Source organism: Tamandua tetradactyla, chromosome 7, assembly GCF_023851605.1.
Source record: "Tamandua tetradactyla isolate mTamTet1 chromosome 7, mTamTet1.pri, whole genome shotgun sequence".
In the NCBI taxonomy this organism is placed as follows: Eukaryota; Metazoa; Chordata; class Mammalia; order Pilosa; family Myrmecophagidae; genus Tamandua; species Tamandua tetradactyla.
Genome location: NC_135333.1, coordinates 73,286,334 through 73,309,930, shown reverse-complemented (window position 1 = coordinate 73,309,930; position 23,597 = coordinate 73,286,334). Strand labels below are relative to the sequence as shown.

Sequence of the window (23,597 nt, the reverse complement as noted above, 5' to 3'; positions counted from 1 at the left end):
TATACTTTCTGATCTTAGAGTGTGTTTTATCTCCCTCCCCCACTTCGTTCATTAAGCTTATTGAAGAGTAAATTCAAATCCACATATAAAGGTGCATTAGTGTCATTTAATAGAGGTAGGCATGTGGGTTGGAGATCATAGAAAATGGGAATTAACAAGTTCATGATCTGAGTTGGGTAGTAGGCAGGTTTTGTTCCTGTTGAATCTATCTCTTGAGTAATCTTAATTGAGATGACTTGATGGCAATTAGCTAACCACTTAAGAGTCAATGTTTATTTTCTTTAGATTGATGGAGTTAGTGGTTCTAATGTCCTTGAACTTTGAACCTAGGGATTTCAACACCAACCACTGTGGTGTATGTATGGGTCTTGCAGGAAAGAGGTAGAGAAACTTTTGCCAACTACACTAAAAATCTCCTTTCTCCGCAGGGAGTAGGTGATTGAAAAAACACTGCCCTATATGTCAGTGCTTTATAGTTGCTTCTCAGTTCTACTGCACCTTCAAGTTTATTCATCCCTTAAATCATGTATATATACTGCATCTATCTTTGTGTCAGGCACTATTCTAGTAGCTAGGAGGGAATAAACCCAGGAGTTTTGAATATTTGATAGGACAGTACCTATTGAGAAAGAAGTGTTATATATACAACACAACATATTTGAATGCCCACAATGAAACAAACATGATGCTAGGTGATTTCATGCCACAAATATCCCAATTTTAATGGTATTTTAGGGGATCTTATATTTATTGTAAAGACACAATTTTTGAAGTTCTTTTTTTTTCGGTACATATTTTATTTGACATTTTTAAGTAATAAAGCTTTTTAAATCGTAGAGCTTAGACGCAGATTGATGGTCCTGGGAGCTAACACTTGCCTTCAGATGTAAAATCAGTGAAAAGAGAAAAACAAAATCTCTTGATCTCAGAGAAATGGTTCATGTATATTATGGCATAATGTCTTATTTAATAGAAAAAACGTCTAGAAAACAAGTTTTTTTTTCTGATGGTATAAATCTCTGAAAAACAGGTGAATTTGCCAGTGGCAATGGGACAAATTCATCAGCTTTGTGATTTTTCCCAGGGTGAAAGCATTTCATTTTTTCCTGATGAGTCAGCTCTAGAATCACATAGATTTTCAGAATAGGAATGAGGAGCTGTAATGGAGGTGGATCCACACTGGTCACATGACATGGCCCAGGGAGCTCTGCTTGCAGATCCCTCCCTACACCTCTGTAATTTGGACAGTATTGGATTAAAAAGGGTATAGAGAGGAAGCATGTGAGAAGAGGGAGTAGAAACCAGTATTTTGGTACTACTGTGGTACCATCCTTTCATGGACTGATCTCATCCGTGGAGGCTTTCACATACGGGCCTCTAAGTGGCTCCTGCGCCAGCTGCGTGGGCCACGGTGTCGCTGGTGGAAAGTGCCTCTCATCAATTGAGAACACTTCCTGAGCAAGAAAAATACAGGGAGGAATCAGGTGTGTGTAATTTATTTCTTTAATTTTTTAAAAAGTGTTATTGTAACATATATAGAACAAAAAATTTCCCCTAATAACCACTTTCAGGAGTTCACTGTCCATCAACAGACTAAACAAACTGTGGTATATACATAAGATGGAATATTATGCAGCTGTAAGACAGAATAAAGTTATGAAGTATGTAACAACATGGATGAACCTTAAGGACATTATGCTGAGTGAGATTAGCCAGAAACAAAAGGACAAATACTGTATGGTCTCACTGATATGAACTGACATTAGTGAATGAACTTGGAATATTTCGTTGGTAACAGAGACTATCAGGAGATAGAAAATAGGGTAAGATATTGGGTAATTGGAGCTGAAGGGATACAGATTGTGCAACAGGACTGATTGTAAAAATTCAGAAATGGATCGTACAATACTACCTAACTGTAATACAATAATGTTAGTATGCTGAATGAAGCTGAATGGGAGAATGATAGAGGGAGGAGGGCTGGGGGCACAAATGAAATCAGAAGGGAAGATAGATGATAAAGACTTAGATGGTATAAGCTGGGAATGCCTAAAGTGTACAATGATGGTGACTAAATATACAGATTAAAAAATGTTTTTGCATGAGGAAGAACAAAGGAACGTCAATATTGCAGGGTGTTGAAAATAGATGGCAATTTATATTTTAAAACTTATGTGTAAGTAAAGCAAAAAATGTTGGTACAAAATTATAATTTGACTAGTGCATTTCTTAATAAAACTTATGTGGACAGTTTAATTGAATACCGTAAGTACATGGAACCTTGAGTAGGGCATAAGACTTTGTAGGTTTGTCCAGAGTGATGCCCCAATAAATCCCAGGGTGATTTGCACAGTGAATAAAAAAGTATTTGCAAAGTTCCCTTGGGGGAATGACCACAAAGGGGGAAAATTCAACTTCCCCATGTGGAGAATTCTTGATATCCTCACAAGCAATGGGGACAACCAAAACAATAAGCCAAGCCCTCAATTAAAAAAAAAAAAAGTTCTATTCAATGGTATATTAATTGCATTCACAATATTGTGCTACCATCACCGATATCCATTACCCCTCCTTTGTAATCACCTGAAACTCTTCACCCATGAAGTAAACTCTGCTTTCCCCTTATCACTACCGGTTCCCCACAATCAGCAGCTGATAACCTGTTATCTGCTTATCTGTCTCTATGAATTTGCTTATTTTGGGAATGTCATGTAAGTAAGATCATATAATATTCATCTTTTCATGTCTGACTTATTTCACTCAACACGATGTCTTCAAGGTTCACCTACATTGTTAACATGCATGAAAAGTTTATTCCTTTTTATGGCTAAATATTTCATTGCACGCATATGCTACGTTTTGTTTATCCTTTCTTCTGTTGGTGGACCCTTGGGTTGCTTTAATCTTTTTGCTTTTGTGAATAATACTAAGAACACTGCTGTATAAATATGTTTGAGTCCCTGCTTTCCATTCTTTGGTGTATATACCTAGAAGTGAGATTGCCAGGTCATGTGGTAGTTCAATGTTCAACTTTCTGAGGAACTGCCAAACTAATTTCCACAGTGGCTGCTCCATTTTACATTTCCAACAATATTTACAGATGCATATGAAGTGTATCTCTGTGGTTTTGATTTGCATTTTCCTGATGACCCTGATGTTGAGCATCATTTCATGGATGATTGAGCATCTCTATATCTTCTTTGGGGTGATGTCTACCCAGATCCTTTGCCCACCCACCCCCCTGCCTTTTTTTTTTTTTTTTTACATGGGCAGGCACCGGGAATCGGGTCTCAGGCATGGCAGGCGAGAACTCTGCCTGCTGAGCCACTGTGGCCCTCCCCCTTTGCCCATTTTTTAACTAGGTTGCCTTTTTATTGTTGGGTTGGAGCACTTTTTTTATATTCTAGATATTAAATTCTTATCAGATAAATGGTCAATAATTAGTTTCTCTCATCCTTTTTCACTTTCATGATAATGTCCTTTGATGTACAAAAGTTTTAAATTTTGATGAAATCCATTTTGTTTTGTTTCTCTTGCTTTTGGTGTCATATCTAAGAAATCACTACCATATCTAAGGTTGTGTAGGCTCCCTCTGTGTTTTCTTCTAATAGTTTTATAGTCTTGAGCTCTTATGTTTAGATCCTTGATCCATTTAGAGTTAATTTTTGTATATAGTGTGAGGTAGGGGTCTTTAGCTTTTAAAGAAACTCCTAAAATACTTTCCAAACTGCTGAATCATTTTATATTCCCACCAGCAATGTGTGAAATTCAATTCCTCCACATCCTCATCAGTATTTGGTATTGACACTTTTTTATTTTGGCTGTTCTAATATGTGCATAGCAATATCTTATTATGATTTTAATTTGCAATTTCCCTAATGGCTAATTATGTTGAACACATTTTCATGGCCTTATTTCCCATCTCTATATCCTTTTTGGTGAAATGTCTGTGTCATCAGTTTTCTAATTGAATTTTTGTTTTTAAAGTTTTGAAACTTCTTTTATATAATCTAGACTTGAATCCTTTGTTAAAAATGTGGTTTGCAAATATTTTCTCGGAGTGTGTAGCCAGTCTTTTTATCCTCTTAACAAGATCTTTTGCAGAGCAGAAGTTTTAAAATTTTGATCCAAATTATCAAGTTTTTGTCCTTTATGAATTCTGAGTTATTTGTATAAAGAATGAGGTTTAGTTTCACTTTTTAATTTTTGTTGTCAAATTGTCCCACCATCTTTTGTTCAAAAGACTTATCCTTACTTAGTTGAATTGCTTTTGAACCTTTGCCAAAACCAGTTGGCCAACTATTAAGGTCTATTTCCAGTGTTTCAGTTTGATCCATTGTTCTAGTTTGTCTATTCCTCTGCCAATAACCCATTGTTTTGATTAGTGTAAATCTTAAAATCAGGGAGAGTGATTCTTCTCACTTTATTTATTTTCAGGATTATGTTAGCTGTTCTAGTTACTTTGCCTTCCACACACACTTTAGAATAAGCTTATCTATTTCTTCAAAAAATCTTGCCTAGACTTTTATAGGAATTGCGTTAAACTATTGATCAGTTTGGGAGAGTTGGCATCTTTACTATACATCTTCACAGCCCATGAACACAGAATGTCTCTATTTATTCAGATCTTTGGTATTTTTTACCAGTGTTTTGTAATTTTCAGCATGCAAGTCCTGTACATGTTATGTTAGATTTATACCTATTTCCTTTTGTTTTTTAAGTAATTGGGAATCGTGCTGTGTTTTTAATATCCTTTTCTGCTTGTTCATTGCTGGTATACACAAAATTGATTTTTATTTGAAGATCCTGTATCTTTCAACCTTGCTGAACTTACTGATAAGTTCTAGGAATTTTTTAGTAGGTACTTTATGATTTTCTACATAGATCACATGTCATCTACAAATAGGGACAATTTTCTTTCCAATCTGTGATTTTTGTTTCTTTTTCTTGCTTTATGATACTAACTAGGAATTCCAATACTATATTACATAAGAGTATGAGAGTGGAGATTCTTGCGTTGTTCTTGATCTTGTAGGGAAAGCATTGTCTTTTACCATTAAGAAGGTTACAACAGCTTTTTGTAGATACTGTTCATCAAGTTGAGAAAGTTCTCTATTCCTAGTGTGCTGGGAATTTTTATCATAAAGGGTCTTGAATTTTGCCCAATGCATTTTCTTCAATTGATATGATCATGTGATTTTTCTTCTTTATCCTGTTAGATGTTGGAATACATTGACTTTCAAATATTAACCTAGTCTTTCATTCCTGAAATAAATCCTACTTGGCCATGTTGTATATATTTTTTACATATTGCTGCATTCTATTTACTATTATTTGTTTAGGATTTTTACATCTATGTGCATGAGGGATACTGGTATGTTTTCTTTTTTTGTATTACCTTTTTTGGTTTTGATGTCAGGTACTACTAGCCTCATAAAATTAGTTGGAAAGTATTCCTTCCTCTTTTATTTTCTAGAAGAGATTGTGTACAATTGGTGCTAATTTTTCTGTAAATATTGGTAAAATTCTACAGTGAAACCATCTGAGGCTAGAGATTTTTTGGAAATTTTTAAACTATGAATTGTATTTAATAGTTACAGAGCTTTTCAAGTTATCTATTTCACATTGAGTAAGTTTGGTAATTTCTGTTTTTTTAAAGAGTTGATATATTTAGTCTAAATTAGCAACACTACTTATAAAGTAAACTGCATTGACATGATAAGCTGTGCTATGTTAGACACTCATGAATAGCATGTTTTGCAAATTAACCCCTTCACTTCATAAATTGCCATTCTTTCCTCAGGATCCCTTGTCTTCAATACATGATGCATAACCCTCTTTCATAAAGACCCAGAGGGTGTGCTATCATCACTCTATTATAAGCAACTTTAGTAACACTTACTTTCATATATTTCAAGGTAAAAAATATAAGCAAATCCTTGTGTTCTCTTATCAGTTTAAATACAGCTCACTAAAGTTACGTAAGTACCAAGTACTGTAAATATATTATCACTTATCTTTACTGGAAGACATACTATTTCCATTTTACCAATGTGAAAACCAACAGCTCTTTAAAAATTACATTATATGCCTACATTCCTCAGAGTTGCAGCTAGCTGTGTAACAATCGACCTTAAATCCAGGTGGCTTAATATAATACGTTTCTTTTTTCTCTTATGGACATGCCTGGTTGGATGGGTCTCCTGGGCAATTCTCTCCTTAGTGATTCTTAGGAATCAGGTCTTCTTCCATGCTGTGGTTCTGTTATTATTAAATGTGGTTTCAGTCTGTGGACTCCAACCGGTAGACAGGGATGTAAGAGATCAAGTGTGTAGGGAAGGCCCCAGCCACTCTTAACTCAGACCAGAACTAATATGCTAGTCACTTGACTGCACTTAAATTTAAGGGGGCTGGGAAAGTAGGTTTGTCGTACACCCAGACAGAAGAAATAAGTTCGGTAAGCAGAATCAGACTGCCACAATTCCAAGGCATAAACTGTTAAGAGGTGGGTCCTGGTTTCCATCATGGTCTGTCTGATGTCATTACTCAAACTTTTCTCTTTATGCTACATTGTTAGTGCAAGGCAACAGAAAGAGCCTACAGAACCCTAGCTGGCTCATCACTTTGTAGGGGTGAGGTCATGATGAAACCAGGTTCTGATCCTCAATTTCTCTCCTTCGTGAACTTTTATTTTTTGTCAGTTCGCCAAGAGATGTTTAACGCTATGCCTATGGTGCAATTTGTAAGAAATGCCATTTTAATAGTCTACACTGAGAAAATTCATTGGCTTTATTGAATTTTTCCTCCCTCTTCTGGAAAGGTTTAAGATGATTTAATATATACATATTATATATGACACAAAAAGATAAAATAAGTGAAAAAAATCTATGAAAATAAGGGAAAGGGCCAATAAGGTTGGGGCCAGCAGTGAGGTAGAGCACAACGTTATGAATGAAACCCTATTCATAACGCATAGTAGAGGGGGCCACAAATTCATCTTTAAGATGGAAACACAAGCAGTTATCAGATGCATTGCTCTATGAGATGAATACAAACTATTTGCTTAAAAAGCATGTACAACCTCACTTCAGTCTTAAACCAGAAATAAATGTAAATACAAACCATGAATCATTCATTCATTTATCCATCCATTTCATAAATATTTAATGAGTGAGTACTATATGCCAAATACTGTTTTAGGCTCTGGGGTACATCTGTGCACAAAACAAAATCCTATCCTTATGAAGTGAGGGAAGAGAGATGTAACTCTGAGCAAGTAACTGTGTGCTGGGGATGATAAGTCCTGAGGAAAAAAAATTTGTAAGCACATTTCCCCCCTGGATAACATTGAGCATACAATGTATTTCACTCTTAAGCTTTTCTTTTTCTGGATCTATTAAGACCACTGCTTTTTTTTAATGATATAACACAGATAAGTCTGGAATGGGGTTTGGGCACCCTATTTTCATTGTTTCTTAATTCTTAGAGACTAGTATATAGCTTTCTATTTTTTTTCTATTCTGCTACTCAGAGCCATATTTCTGCTGTAGGCTCCAGTGGATGCTCTCACGATGGGAAAGTTTATGAAACTCAGGTGAGTGGTGCTGGCCCTGCCCAGACACCACTCTGGACACAGAGCCGCCATCTCTAACAGCATCAGCGATGGCTCTACGGCCCTATGGCCATGCCCTGGGGGCTGGAATCACTGCTACCCCTGAAAAGTGTCAGCTGCCCTGAGCAAGAAGAAAATCACCCAGAGATCAAAGATCAAGTCTTTTGTGAAAGTTTATAACCAAAATCACCTCATGCCCACAAGGTACTCTGTGGATATCCCCAGTGGCAAAGCCATTGTTAACAAGGATGTTTTCAGAGCCCTTGCTCAAACACAAGGCCCAGCATGGCGCCACCGTCAAGTTTCTCTGGAAGCTGTGATTTTTAAATGGTTTTGTTTCAATCTTTAAAAATACACAGACACACATAGAATAAATAAGGGGGGTGGGGGCTGAACCGCTCCCGGTGCTGACTTTTGCTGCTGACCCTGAAGTAGTTGGTGGCGGTGGGCCACACCCTCTGGTTGTTGGGTTGTACTTCCTTCCCATTTCACTCCATGTTCCTGGAAGCTGCCCAGGTGGTTGTGGCAGTGGGAGAACATCCCAGATATCTGTTCTCTCCTTCCCGTGGGCCAGCCGTGCTCGGCGTCTCAGTCTGGCGTCCCCACGGGGGGCTCGCACTCGGCGCCTGTGTGCACTGTTCCCAGGGCCAGCAGAATGACAGGCTCCTTGCTGTAGCGGCACCCGAACCAGGAGCCGAGCTGAGCCCTGCATCGGCCCGAGAGGTGGCCGAGGCTGGTGGTGGTGCCACAAAAATGGTCTCCAACAGGTCCCTAAGGCCAAGGAGAAGCATAACGAGAACATCACCCAGTGTGGCAATGTTGCCAAGACCTGGAGAAATGCCCCCGAAGGGTAGGACCCTGGCTATTGGCTTTTCATTTTTTGTTGTTTGTGGCTCTTCGATTTTCCAGATTACATCAGGATGGACATGTGAAATGACTTTAAGATGTTTCCATACTCCTGTGACTTTTAACTTGAACTCAGTCCCGATGTGTGATACTTTGGTTAAAAACAACTCAGTAAAGCATCCTGTCTTGAATGGGGGATTCACCGGGAGAGACATTCTGCTGTGGGAAATTGTTCTAGGGAGGTGGGAGTTTGGACTAGACGAGTGTAGGCATATGTGTGTGTGTGCTCAAGGATTTGAGAATCATGAAATATGAAACTGGAAATGGACTGGAGCTAATCTAATTCAACGTCTTCATTTTACAAATCAGGAACTAAAGCTCAGGTAGGGCACCCTGCCCAAGGTGATGAAGGTATGGATTCTGGCTGTAGATGGGTGATCTTTAAAATATACTAAATTATTCCATCAGAATGGTGGGTGTATTAGTCAGGATTCTCTAGAGAAGCAGAACCAACAGGAGATATCTGTAAATATGAGATTTATAAAAGGGTCTCACGCAAGCAACCATGGGATAAAAAGTCCTGAATCCATAAGGCAGGCTGCTAGGTTGACAACTCCAGTGAAGGGTCTCAATGAACACCACAATAGAGGCTCTTTGGCTGAAAAAGCAGTGAAAATTCTCTCTTCTCCCTTAAAAGTCTCCAATTGATTCAATCAAATCCAATGGATTGGATTATCTTGTTTGTGGGAGGCACGTCCTTAGATGATTATAGATGTAATCTGCCATAGCTGTAGTCAACTGCCTGATGATTTAATAAACCAGCCACGTAATATCCCTGCAGCAATGGTTAGGCTAGTGCTTGCCTGACCAGACAACCAGGCACCATCACCCAGCCAAGTTGACACCCAAATCATCATATTGAGAAAGGAGGAAAAAGAGAAGAAAGGAGTGGAGCCAAGAGGTTGGCAAAATGTTCCATATCAGCACATTTTTTCCCTATGGGAAGTGTGGATGTTCCTTATCAGTATAAGTAGTTGGCAAATGGGATACTTCTTCTGTGGTTAACATTTATTGACCTCTTACTATGTACAGGAACACGGAATACAAAGATGCCCATGCCCTAATCTCCCAAACCTATGGATATGCTACCTTGAAGGGAATTTGCAGCTATGACTGAGGTTACTGACCTTGAGATGGAAGTATTATTATGGATTTTCTCTAAAGGCCCAATCTAATAAACATATGAGTCTTTAAAAGTGGAGACATTTCTTCAGTTATGGTCGAAGAGAGAGAGATGGTGAAAGAAGAGTCTGAGAGACATGATGTTTGAAGAGGGAGGAAGAGAGCTACAAACCAAGGAATGCTGGTGACCTCTAGAAGCTGGTAAAAGCAAGGAAAGGGGTTCTCCCCTAGAATCTCCAGAAATGAACACAGTCTTCCCAACACCTTGATTTTCGTTCAGAGAGGCCCATATTGGACGTTTGACCTACAGAACTATAATTAATTTGTATTATTTAAGCCACCAAGTTGGTGATAATTTGTTACAGCAGCAATAGAAAAATGGTTTGCAGTGTATAAGGACACAATATATTCATGGAAAGTTCAATATCCATAATCCACATTCCCTTTGACAGTCAGTGTGATAAATGTGGAGTCGGACTGATAATAATAACTGATGATCCCTTGTCTCTGTCTTTAGTCAGTTGCAAGACCTCTGGTCTTCTAAAAAGATCCCTTTCATTACTGTCCCTGGGACTCTTCAAAGCAGTGAGGACATCTCATAAATTGTCATCAACCCAATCCCCATTTACTACATAGAGTCCATCCTTTTCTTCCTCTGTCTTGGGCTGCTTCTGGCAGTGTCTACTTTTCTCTCGATGCTTGAGAAGTCCCAGTTAGGTACCAGGCATTGTTACAGAACCTCTACTGCTGACTCTATGTACATATTCCATCAAAGTTGCTGTGTTCCTGTCTGCCAGGGCAAGCCTTCCAGGTAGATGACCCGATCCTGTGGAGCTAACTTCCATCGATGTTCTTCTGTGGGAGGGCAATGTTTGCAGATAAGTTGGAAGACTCCATCTGCTTCACTTTTGCATTAAATTCCTTTGTAACAGTTCTAAAGCAATACTATACATATACCCAAGGTCAAAAATAGTTTTGAGTGAGATTAACCGTTTTTACTTGCACTCCACTTTCCCTGGGACTCAGTTATAAGTCTGTATATATCTTTATTCAGAGCCTATTAAGTATCCAGCTATGTTCTAGGATGCTACAGGAATTATACAAATGAATAAACCAGTCTCTTCCCTCAAGGGGATTAGGGTAACTGGTGAGGTAGAGGAGGAGATTAAATAATATAAAGCTCAGATCAGTTCATCTGGCTTTTATTAATCAGTTTTGGCACGTAGGAACAATTAACTGATGAAACGTCATCCCACTCTTTTCTTAACATGGCCTGTTTTAAAAGAGTTCTGAAGGAAATAAGTATTTCGGTGGAGGAGACTCTAGAGAACTAAAGTATCTTAATCTCTAAACCCTCCACTTTACATAGCACCCAAATTCTTTCTGCTCTAAAGGATGCAAATTTCTGCTTGGTATGCTGTTAATGCTTAACAAATTGGTCATCTATTCAAGTAATCTATGACCTATAGTTCTTTAATAGAACTTGCTATATATATATTATAATATCTAATTTTGAATATCTAATTTGAAAGCTATGCTCTTTCTAGATATTCTGTGATTGTAAATTTCATGTTGGTAGGTAACATAACTACCTGTTCACCACTGTATCTCCAGAAAAACCCGGCATATAATGGGTGTTTAAAAAACATATCGTAATGAATGACTGATTACTTACTCTTGGGATTTTTATTTTCACTTATACCTTAAAGATTCCCCCAATTAGCAACCATCGTAAACAGTATCTTATATGACGTAAAGGCAAGGGCGGAGGGGACGAATCAACTTTGAAGTTCTAACCTAGATCATTTTAAGTAACAATGAAAGCAACTGCTATGGGGTGGGACAAGAGGTGGCGCTGTTGCCCTTTTCGCATAGCTTTCCGTTTCCACCTTGAACCGAGTTTATTTTATACTTCACCGACTTGCAATCACTAGGGTAGGAAATGAGTACGTAGACCACCCCAAGCCCAGCGTTCACAGTTTCAGCGGAGGTTTCCTGCTGGCTGGTGTGTGGTGAGTGCGGGAAACCCCGGAGCCCGCACACTTCCCGTTGTGGGGAGGCTACCCAAATTCCATCCTCGCCTAGCGGCCACGCCCCACGGTGGGAAGGCGGGACTGAAAAGCATTTCCTTGAGGCTGGCATACATTGCCCTACCCAAACCGTCATGTGTATATTTATATGTTTTTTTTTCCCGGCAGGACCAATTCCATCTGAAACCAGAGTGCCCGGAGGAGGGACACGGTAGCGAACGGGGACTTTGGGGGTAAGGAAGGGTGGAAGGGGGGATAAGATGCCAGTGATGCAGCTAGCTCTGGACTTGACTTTGGGGAAGAAAAAGAAAAAGGAGGTGGCCGGGAGTGGGACGGTTGTGATCAGCTCGTTGTGTTTTATGTAAACAAAAACAAACTATAATAACCAGATGAATTAACCTGTACACATTTCCCTGGAACAAACATCTTGAAGTTTTTGGCTTCTCTGTTTTTAAGAAACTATACCTGACTCAGCGGTTTGGTGAAAAGAGCAGCTGCAAGAAAAAAAAAAACAGTGATGAGGGGCCTTTGTTATTCCTGAGAAGGGCAATCGGGAGAGGGAAGATAAAAACAGTGCTCGTGAAGAAATTATTTGTTGGCTTGTCAGGTTACATAGCCTTCGACCGTGTGGCCTTGGGATCACTGCTCTCAGGTTCAGCTTCAGCTGTTAAGAGTAAATGAGAATGCCATTACCTTCCAGAGTGATTGTGATATTTAAAGAGATTATGTAGCAATGCTTTAAAAACTGTATAAAGTGATATGTTCTTCCTTGTTGACTAGGATTTCTGTTTTCTTGTAGTGTCTTCTCTTTTTCTGTCTCGCCTTTCTCACTATCAACCCTTCAACTTCATTCCCATTTTGAACCTTTTCTTTCCCTTTCATTTCCTATGCCTCCTTCTGGGATTTTTAACCTCCTTCTATAATGAATCCTCTTTTCCATCTGAGGTTTCTTTCAGATTTCCCATTACTATCCATTTCTGAAGTGAGGAAATAAAAAGTTGAGTTGCTCAATTGTGCAGCTCGCCCAAATTGACATGCACCTGGAAATAAAACTTTGTAGGAGTTGACCTCGTCAGTGCCCCAGAATCTCTGCTCACAGCCGGGTCATCCAGGCCTTTCAAATAGACATTGTGAAGTATTTTCATCAATGAAAACGCCATCAGTTTTCTCTGGGGCCTCCATTACTAAGTATCTAATTATTCACGTGCTCAAAGTTAGTTGAGCATGGCTGTCTTCTGCAGAGGCATTGTTTTCCCACCTTCCCCACCTCATCACAACCAGCCCCAAAAAGCTTATGCTCTAAACTTCTGCCTGGATCTGTGGATGCTGCATCTCCCTTTTGTTTTAACCTGAGCATGTGTGTCTGAAATGGGTCTCAGTGACCCAAAATCAAAGTGTGAGAAGGGCTTCATTCTTTTCTGGAGGCTCTAGGGTAGAATCCATTCATGCCTTTTCCACCTTCCAGAGGTTTTGGCTTCCTCTGTTCTCAAAGCCAGTAATGGCCAGTTGAGTCTCACATCACGTTATTCTGATACACTTCTGCTTCCTTTTTCCACATTTAAGGACCCTTGTGATTACATTGGGCTCACAGAAATAACCTAGGGTAGTCTCCTTATTTTAAAGGCAGTTGATTAGCAAACTTAATTCAATCTGCAACCTTAATTCTCCTCTGCCATGCAACCTAACACATTCACAGGTTTGGGGATTAGGGCAGACATCTTTAGTGGGGGAGGTCGAGGGGATTTTCTTTCTGCTACACCTGAGTTTTCTCTGGCTGGGTTCTCTTTATTGAGTTCCTGTCCTGTTTTTGCAATGAAGGATCACCATTTGCCTGCTGTAGCAATCAAACTTTGTATCCCTTTATCTGGAAAAACAGCATGCTGCCAGATGACAGAATTAAAATGTTTCCCACTGAGCAGAAGCCTGGGTGCCATGATACTTCCCATATAACACTACTGAAAATTATTCTTTATTCCCCCCTTGTATCCCTAGTGTTATAGTTAAATCCTTTAAGCCTGATTGATTACTATAGGTTATTTTTTAAAAAGATTTCCCTTCAAATCAAATTCTATTTTTATAGATGAATTTAGTTATTTTTATTCAACAGGCATATGAATCTTGATATGTGCCAGTCACTATTCTAGATGCTAGAGATACAGTTGTGAACACAAATTGCCAAAAAGACCCTATATTCTTGTTCTCATGAAAGTTTCAATCTTTTTTTTTCCAATTTTGTCACTTCATGTTTTTCTCCCTACCAGCTTAGGTTTAGTTGGTCTCCATCTGATTTTAGATGGGCTACTGCTCTCTACCTACTCTGGGGCTGTGCTAATGAGGGAAATAAAAAAAGAAGATGACTGAATTCTCAAGGAAATTACTATTTGGGAAAGAACAGGTTATAATAGACACATTGATAAGTGCTGAATACATAGACTGGGTATTAAATTCTCAGTATTGGTACATTATGTCTTGCTCAAAGTTTCTAACTGGGGAAAACAAAAGGAGAAAGAAATGAATATGCACAAAGGAAAATCGGCTAATTACACAGACATTGGTAAGGAGTGGAAAGAGTTCTGTCCTGAGTCTTGGGAGCTGAAATCTGTTTTAAACTCCTACATTCTCTTTGTGAGCAAATAACAAGGCATCTACCTCAGTAGCCCTTCATTGTTTCTTTTATCTTTTACTCAGAAAATGAAGGGTAGATTAGGAAATCTCTGGGGATTGTTCCAGGTTTAAAAAAGAAATCTTTGATGTTTGAACTTCTCAGCATTTCTTTGAGTTTCCTAACTAGAATAATAATGAGGAGATAGGCTTAAGTTTAGTTGGGGAGAGTCAGCACTGGACAAGGAAAGGCAGATGGGGATGGAGTAAAGGGGTTTACCTTCGCCTCAATCCCATTTTCTAAGACTGCTCTTCCTCAATTCAGGTAGCCTTCTCCTCTACTTTTCCCACCCCACACCTTTGGGTAAATTGGGCAGGGTGAATTCCAGCTTATCATATTGTGAATACCAATTTCTAAGACTGAGGAACAGTAGGATTTCCAGGTGCTCAATCCTTCTTTAGCCCCAATTCAATGTTTTCTCATTTATAATAAGTCTTGGCATTGTGGTAGCAAGGCATATAGATAAACAATTCTTGACAATTACCATGGTCAAAGCAAATTGAAAACAATGATTGCGTTTTTCAGACCTGTAGCTTCATATTTTTATGGACTAAATTACTGTCTAGGTTTGTAAATGAAAGCAAAAGCTGCTTTGAGTTTTTTTTCTACAACTATTTTAAGCCCTCATCCATGGTGAACTGTCCTATCTTCTTTATGCTATCAAAAGTAGTTGCTAAAATTGTTCCTGTAACAGAGTATGTTGCGATGAGGGCATTATTTCTAGAACATTGATCTACATGAAAAGTATTATAAATGTAAAATTCTAGCCTAAGTTAGTTATAATTCTATTAAGAACATATAGTGGTAGATGCTAAAGGTTTAATTTAGAAAATGTGTCAAAATGTACACTGTGGCCATAGGAAAACCTCATAATATGACAAAATACTCAAATATGACAAAATACTCAAAATATGACAAAATACTCATATTTTGTCGCGTAGGTTTATGGTGAAAGCTTCAAAACAATTATCTGAAATCTTGCACACAGATGTTCAATGATTTAACCAGATGACCCTGTCTTTGGGTAAATGCATAGTGCTATGTTGCACAACTCCAGAGACAGCATTTATGCTATATTCATATTATAGCATATATATATTCATATTATAGCATATATATATATATATATATATATATATATATATATATTTCACCAACTGAATGGTGAAAAATAATTGCTAAAGGTGATAACTTGGGGTTCCGAGAAGTCAATCCTAAGCCTTTTTTTTTCTGATATTAATTAGCCATCAGGACCAATTATATGCCAAAGCTAGTTTATATCGGATAAAGGACTTCTTTATCAACTTCTCTAAAGTCTCTCAAGTCAGATTGGGCTGTTTTGGCCCAGACAAGGAAAACCCCTGGTTGACCTCTGCCTAAGTGCTGCATGATCCCTCTTTAGCCTGGACCCCAAATTTAGTGCTGCCTCAGGGTAGTGAGCAGCACTTGTTTATTTGAGTGGTATGAGCCCGACTTGTGGTTCAGGGAACAAGGAAAGGGGGTTAAGAGAATGCCAAAACTCTATCCTGACCACCCAGTTTCCCATCAAGTTTATAACTACATCCCATAAATTCAGCCGGTCTAGTCTGAAACCAGGTGGCTGCCCTGTGTTCTACTTCTGTGGGCTTTCCCCGTAAGTCTCACGTAATACCTGACGCCTTTAGTGTTCCTTGGGATATCTTATTAGGAGTCAGAATGAATTCTGATGGAAGAAGGGAGAAGCGTATTTACTAAATATTCTTAAAGCTGCCAGCAATGAGGAAAAAAAAAAAAAAAGCAAAAACAAAAAACCAGACACACCTGGAATATATAATCTCCAGTCTTCAACCTTAGACATGTATAGGGTAGAGATTTTCGGAGGGAAGTCCAGACACGTGAACATCCTAAAGCCTCGGCAAGCAGAAGAAACTGCAAAAGTACATGCGCCTGATGAATTCCAAGAACCAGGATTTTGCCCCTCATTCTCATCCCTACTTCAGTGAACAATAAGCAACTAAATTTCCAGCCAACCTTATGAGGGATGGGAAACCGTAGAGGAAAGAGTAACAGATGAAGATGCGTGACACCCAATGCTAGTCTTAGCTTAGCTGCTAATTAACTACTGGAAGGTACTTAATCTCTGTGCCTCGATTTCCTCATCTGTAAATTAGGGATGGGTGGGATTTTCATTCTTTTAAAGGGCTCTTCTGGTTCTACATGTCTAGGGTCCTGTTGGTATTTGTGGAGCATGTGCTGCATTTTGTAATGTGCTTATCAGGGGAGTAGAAGAAATGGAAGACAGGGTTGTTGCATTTTATCTTTAGTTTTTGATATTTCTAGCTGAGGTGTGACCGTAGTGGCACGGTAGGTGGGGAGTGATCACTGCATTTACAGTATAGGAATGGAATGGCTTTCTATTAGAGTTGAGCTCGCTGGGTTTTCAGCCCTTCCTGAAGCCCTGGAAGCAACCATAACCCCGATGGCTTCAATTTCATCCCCTATCTTTATTTTTTTTCACCCATGCTTCATTCTTAAGGATACTCTAACAATGAATTCATGATCAGGAGATTCCATGTGTGACTAGATTTCTGATTTATTTTGTGACATTTTTGCAAGTCACATTTTCAGTCAGACATTAATTTTCACATATAATATGAGGTTGGATTATTCTGAAATGATTTTCTGTTATGAAATGAAGATAATTTTGGAAAATATTGCAATGTTGCAGGATTGGGGAAAAAAAACCCAAATAAACCAAATGTTGTATATTTATACACTTTCTTCTTTTCACCAGCACACATTCATCTTTCTTCTTCAGAATCTTCTTTCCTTGGGCTAATATTAAAATTTTAATTCACTGAGTTAACATTGATTGGGAGGTAGGAACAGACTGACTTGAAAATGAAAGTATGAATTTAGGTTATCTAGGAACAGATAAAACAGATGGGCAATAAAGATTTGATATTATCAGAAAGGCTGAATTGACAGCTTGTGGGTTATAAATGTTCAGATTGTGAGATAAATCACTCACAGAAGGAAGTTCATTGAACCCTGCACTAGAACTCTCTGTGCTAGAAGAAAACTCTCATCAACATATCTGATCTATGGGTTTAGCAGTGGAATTAGAAGCTACAACCTTGCAACTTTCCTTTAAACCTCATTGAAACATTTGTTGGGTGCTCAGGGAGTAGGGGTCTCTGTAGAAGGTCAGATAAAGGAGCATTTATGTTGACAGGAAGTAAGGGACGTAGATTTTTGGAAACCCTTTCAAGTCCCAATTCATTACAACATGAGAAATTTAGACCACCTCAGGGCTATCAGAGAATATTAACTGGGTCCTGAGACCAAGAGGGCTATAGAACATGCTTCCCTATATTCCGTGTATTTATTCAGGTAAGAGAAGGATCATTAGTGGCCTTATAATACTGTTTCATACTTGGTCTAGATTGCCTCTAGGAGAGGCAGGACAGCCTCTAGGAAACACTTATTGCCCAATCTGTTCTAGAACTGATTCTCTCAGAAACAGAGGATTCTGGTCTCACCAAATCAAATACAAATCCTGATTTAACCTTTGGAGGCCATGGAGCTGTAACATTATCGTCAATAATAAATAAGACTTGTACAGTGAAATCCATGAAAAATAATCAAAAGAAATTAAAGTAGACCTACATAAAGGAAAGATATACAAGCTCATGGATTGGAAAACTAAATATTGTTAAGGTAGCAGTACTCCCCAAATTGATCTACATATTCAGTGCCACCCCTATGAAAATTCCAGCTGACTTTCTTTTCAGAAATGGGCAAGCTGATCCTAAATTCATATGGAAATACAAGAGACCCAGAATAGCCAAAACAGTTTTTGGGGGAAAAAAAGAACAAAGAGCAAAGTTGGAGGACTCATACATCCTGATTTTGAAACTTACTGCACAACTACAGTAATCCACATTATGTGGTTTTAGTGTAAGGACAGACTTACAGGGTCTTGAGAGTCTGGAAATCAGTCTTCACATGATGGTCACTGGATTTCCAGCAAATGGTCCAAAACAATTCAGTGGGGCAGAGAATATCTTTTTTAACAAGTGGTGCTGGAACAACAGGATATCCACAGTACAAGAATGAAGTTGGACCCTTACCTCACACCATTTATAAAAATGAACTCAAAATGGATCAAAAATCCAAGTTTAAGAGCTTAAAGTATGAAATTCCTAAAAAAGAATATAAGTGTAAATCTCTGTGATCCTGGAATAGGCGATGATTTCTTAGGTTTAATATCAAAAGCACAAGCAACCAAAAAAAAAAAAAAAAAAAACACTAGATAAACTGAACTTCACCAAAATGAGAAACTTTTGTATTTCAAAGAACACTTTTATAGAAAGTAAAAAGAGAACCCTTGGACTGGGAGAAAATTTTTGCAAGTCATATATGTAATAAGGGTCTACTATGTAGAAGAGATAAACAACTTTGACAAGTCAGCAATATAAAGGCAGTCTAATTTAAAAATCTGCAAAGGCTCTAGATAGATATCTTTCCAAAGAAGATACACAGATGGCCAACAAGCACATTAAAAGCTGCTCAACATCATAATTATTAGGGAGCTGCCAGTAAAAATAAAAAGCTACACTTCACACCCACAGGGATGACTATTATAAAAATGACAGACAGTAGCGGGTTGGTGAGATGTGGAGAAATTGGAACCCTCATGTATTGCTTATGGGAATATAAAATGATGCAGTCACATTGAAAAACAGTTGGCAGTTTCTCAAAATGTTAGACATAAAGGTGCTATTTGACTCAGCAATTTCCTAGGTATATATGCAAGAGAAATGAAAAAATATGTTCACCCAAAAACATACATGAATGTTTAGATATTGTTATTCATGATAACCAGAAAGTGGAAACAACCCAAATGTCCATAAACTGATAAATGGATAATCAAAATTGGAATTTTTTTTATCACAAAAGGAATGAAGTGCCGATTCATGCTAAAACATGTATGAACCTTGAAATCATTATGCTAAGTGAAAGAAGCCAGACACAGAAGGAACATATTGTATGGTTTCCTTTATTTGCAATATCCAGAATGACCAATCCATTGGGACAGACAGTACATTAGTGGTTTCCAGGGTCTGAGAGGAGGAAATGGGACATTATTGCTAAGGAGTACAGAGCTTTCTAAAATTAGAAAATATTCTAAAATTAAATAGTGTGATAGTTGTGTAATTTTGTGAGTATACTAAAAACTCTGAATTGTACATGTTAAAAGGGTGAATTTTATGGTATGTGAATTGTAGCTCAATTTAAAAAAGAAAAAAGATAATGTTTCAAGATAATGCTACTTTTGCACCCAAAAAAGAGTCTTTGAGAATCTAGTAGCAGGGCGATAGAGCACAATGTTTAGGAACATGGACTCTAAAGCCAAATAACCCCGGTTGGAATCCCATCTTTGGTGCTTACTAGCTGTGTGATCTGGAGCATGTTAATTGACCTCTCTGCTCCCCAGTTCCTTCACCTGTGAGAATTCATTGAGCTAGTATATGTAAAACACTTAGAACATTGCCTAACACCTGGTGAGCACCATAGAAATGTTTGTCATTCTAACTGGATGCAATAAACGTTACTAGGCAGCAGTAGAAGCAAAAACCAGTATCAGGGAAGCTTGTGCTGAGCATAAATGTCAGTTAAGGAGAAATAGAGCAGGGTGGAGACCAAAGCAGATTACTCTACTCGGTTTAATGTCCGAACTCTGCTCCATAATGAAAGAGACTGGGTTAAGTGGAAAATGTGGGAGAGATGAGATGGATCAAGGATCAGATACGTAAATTTAGCTTTCTTACTTGGGTCCTGGAGAAAGGTCCAAACATATGTTGGAGGTGGCATAGGGAGGACGAAACTAGAGCAAGGGATGGTGAACAACACCTCATGTATCTTTGTGGTCCAATTTAAACAAATGTTAAGGGAAGACTTTTAGTGTTTTCCTCTGGAATTTGGACACTTAAATCATGATCTCTGTCCTTCTGTCCTGAATTACAGATTTTTATTGCTGTCTTTGTTGGTCTTTTATTTCAAAGAGTAACACATCTTTAAAAATCCATGCCACTTCTATGAATTTTTCTCCAAAGTGCTCCTCATAGCACCTTCTCTTTATATGCATTGATATTTTTCTCCCTAAAAATTATGCCTCAACAACAGTTTAACGGGTCCTCAGGCTCTGGGAATCAAATCTGGGTCTCTGGCATGGCAGGCAAGAATTCTGCCACTCTGCCACCGCTGCACTGCCCCCAAGCCTTTTACTATAGAAAAGCTTTAACGTTGGGTAGGAAGATGCTTCAGAAGACATGGCAGTGGGCGTGTATAAATATGTGTGTGCGTATGTGTGGGTGTTGGGAGGGAATAATTCTGCCTTGGATTTATGAAATACTTTTATTCTAAAACTTACATCTTTCATCTCATTTGTCCTGTCACAATGTCTCTGATTGGGTAGAACAAGGATGATGATTCATTATTTTATAGATTAGGAATTAAAACCTAGGAAAGTGATGAAATTTGCTCAAAGTTACATGGAAAGACAGACAGAGGCTCAATTCTAGAATGGTAGCTGCCAGTTTAGAACCTTTATCTACTAGTTTGTGAATTTCCTCTGGATTAAGAAAGGGAGATGATGATAAGGGTTCAAGGCAGGCAAGTTCTCAAACTTGGCTGCATACTGGAATTACCCTGGGAGTTTTAAACAAATCTCAATACCTAGTTTTCATGTCCAGAGGGTCTGATTCTGATTTAATGGGTCCAGGATACACTCTAGGGCCTTGGGCTTTTTGCAAAACTCCTCAAGTAGAACCACTGTTCATGTTCTAGGTCTATGAAAGGAAGTCTAAAACTTCCATCTACTTTAATTTTAAGCACATAATACTTCAAATCCAAAAGATATGAAACAATTTAAATTTAAATTTAAGTTAAAAACAGTTGGGTACTTTGTAAAAGGAGGGTGAGAAATTTGTACTAGAAACCTAAGTAGATTTCCTGTAAGCAAACATTAAATATAGATCTTTAGGAAATAATTTCTCTTATTTCTGGATGACACACAGAAATATGAGTCTTCTAATTAAGGCTTTATGTTGTGATATTGATGTTGCAGAGGATGAAGTTCATATCCAAAAGGAGAGGTTATTTGAAGATATAGTTTGAGGAATGACAATCATGATAATAATTATTATAGAAATGTGAGTAGTCACCGATATTTATGATATGCTAGGTATTGTTTAAATGCTTTATATACATGATGTCACAATCTTTACAGTGGTTCAAAGTGTGAGATAATACTGTGAAGCCATTTTAACAGATAAGAAAACTGAGATTTGGGAGTGATTAATTTCTTCAAGAGTACACAACTAATTAGCAGAGACTGGCCTCTTTGATTACAGAATTGGCCTAATGACTAGATTACATTTTTGAGACTTTTATTAAAAATTAGAAGTGAATTGAAGACCACAATATTTGCTTCTTTACCTTTACCATGGAAGGTATAGAACACCATATGGAAAGAAGGATTGTAAAATAGTATCTTTCTCATGCTTATAAGTTCAGAGGGGGTTGGGGAAAGGATAAATATAGATGACTGGGTTGAACCAGCTGTTGAGCTGCAAATGTGGATATATACAGGCCATGGAGAGTAAAACTGCAAACTCTACTTAGGACAATGCATACACACACACACACACACACACACACACACACACACACACACCCCACCACCACCACCACCACACACATTAGTTCTGTACTTCTTGCTAAGTGAATTTATTTCCCAACCATTCTCTCTTAACATCTGGTAAGTCTTTTGGCACTTTCATTGTATCACACCTGTGTTAAGAAGAAAGGGATTTTATCCACATTTGTGCCAGAGCACTGAAGGACAGCTGCACTCCCTTGAGATCATTATGGTGGGGTAGTAGTAACCAAAGTTAGAGAACCTCAAGTGAAATGGAAAATTGAGAAACACAAAGTTGGAGCACTTTGGTCTGATAAGTTAAACAAATGTGCAGGCATGATTATCTTGGTTGTACAGATTAGGAAACCAAACCTTCAGAAGGTTGACACAAATTTATACTACATCTCTGAGTCCAGTCCATGTTCTTTCTGCTGCACCACAGTTTGGTAGAAATGATAAATTAACTTTGTTCTTGATAGTTCCGGCTTGGCTCTCTCCCAGGTAGGCCAGATGGTGCTTTTAGCAAGCAATGAGGAAGAGGCTGGTAACTTTCACGTCTTCACTTTGACTTTAGGCCAATAACGCTCTCTTTGAAACCACAAATCTTGGTTCAGTGATTCTACCTCATCTTTAATTCTGATCACTTGTTCTTTAGGAAGATTTTTTTTTTCCCCTCCAGTCTTTTCTGTCAACCTCAGTATGTTTTCTTCCTTTGTTATCTCTGCTTTCAAACTTTTCTGCCTTCCAGTCTTTCTTCCTTCATTAAAAAAAATATAAAATAAGTAAGGCTTAATTCAGAAAATGTGGAAAATAAAAGTAGTGAGAGGAAAAGGATCATCATACCATCACCATCTTTACAGTAACATTCTGATATATGTCTCATTGGGTTTCCTCTACACTGATATATCCCCTTAAACTATAAGTTATGCTCTTTCTGTATATACATTTTTATAATCTGCTTTTTTCACTTAACATATTAACATAAAAATTCCCAATGTTCTTAAAAATTTCTGTGAACATAAATATAATAGATTTAAAGTATTCCATTGACCAGCTATTCAAAAATAATTTGAGACCTCTTCTCTCTTGATGAAAATTTATTTATCTTTTGAGTTTTTATAATTGAAAATGTCAAATATATACAAAAGCAGCAAAAGTAATATAATGAGAACATGTAAATGGAATGACAATAGTATATTACCCTTTGAGGTTTTCTCACTCAGTGTGATGCCCTTAAGCTCCATCCAGCTGTTGCCTGTTTGTTCCTTTTTACTGCTGAGTGGTTCCAATACAATCTTTTCAAAACAGAAAGCTGATCATGCTGCTTTCTACCTAAAACACTTCAGGGGCACCTAGGGTAAAAGGAGCAATGCTTAACATGGCCTAAAAGGTGCATTTGATCTGCATGTGGCCTCCTTCTGCAGTGTCCACTCTTATTATTTTCCCGTCTCTTGTTGTTGTCCAAGAACACTGACCATCTTCCAGATCTGAGAATGTGTCACTCTGTCCTGACTCCAGGCCTGGCCTCTTTTCCCCACCCCTCCTCACCACCACCCCCGCCCCCTCCCCGCCATCCCCCAC

At 38.2% G+C, this 23,597-nt stretch overlaps 1 protein-coding gene across 7 annotated transcripts in view; it reads left to right on the top strand.

Moving 5' to 3' along the window:
- Nucleotides 1–11,442: 11,442 nt before the first annotated feature.
- STYK1 (serine/threonine/tyrosine kinase 1) overlaps nucleotides 11,443–23,597 on the top strand; it is a 63,740-nt gene continuing 51,585 nt past the window's right edge. For 4 of the 7 annotated variants that reach the window (XM_077170054.1, XM_077170049.1, XM_077170051.1 and 1 more), the window contains exons 1-2: nucleotides 11,443–11,652; nucleotides 11,839–11,903. The gene's annotated coding sequence lies outside the window, so the exon portion shown is untranslated. Of the gene's footprint in view, nucleotides 11,653–11,721; nucleotides 11,741–11,838; nucleotides 11,904–23,597 lie in introns of those variants that run through there. The other 3 variants (XM_077170052.1, XM_077170048.1, XM_077170050.1) reach the window with 2 other exon arrangements.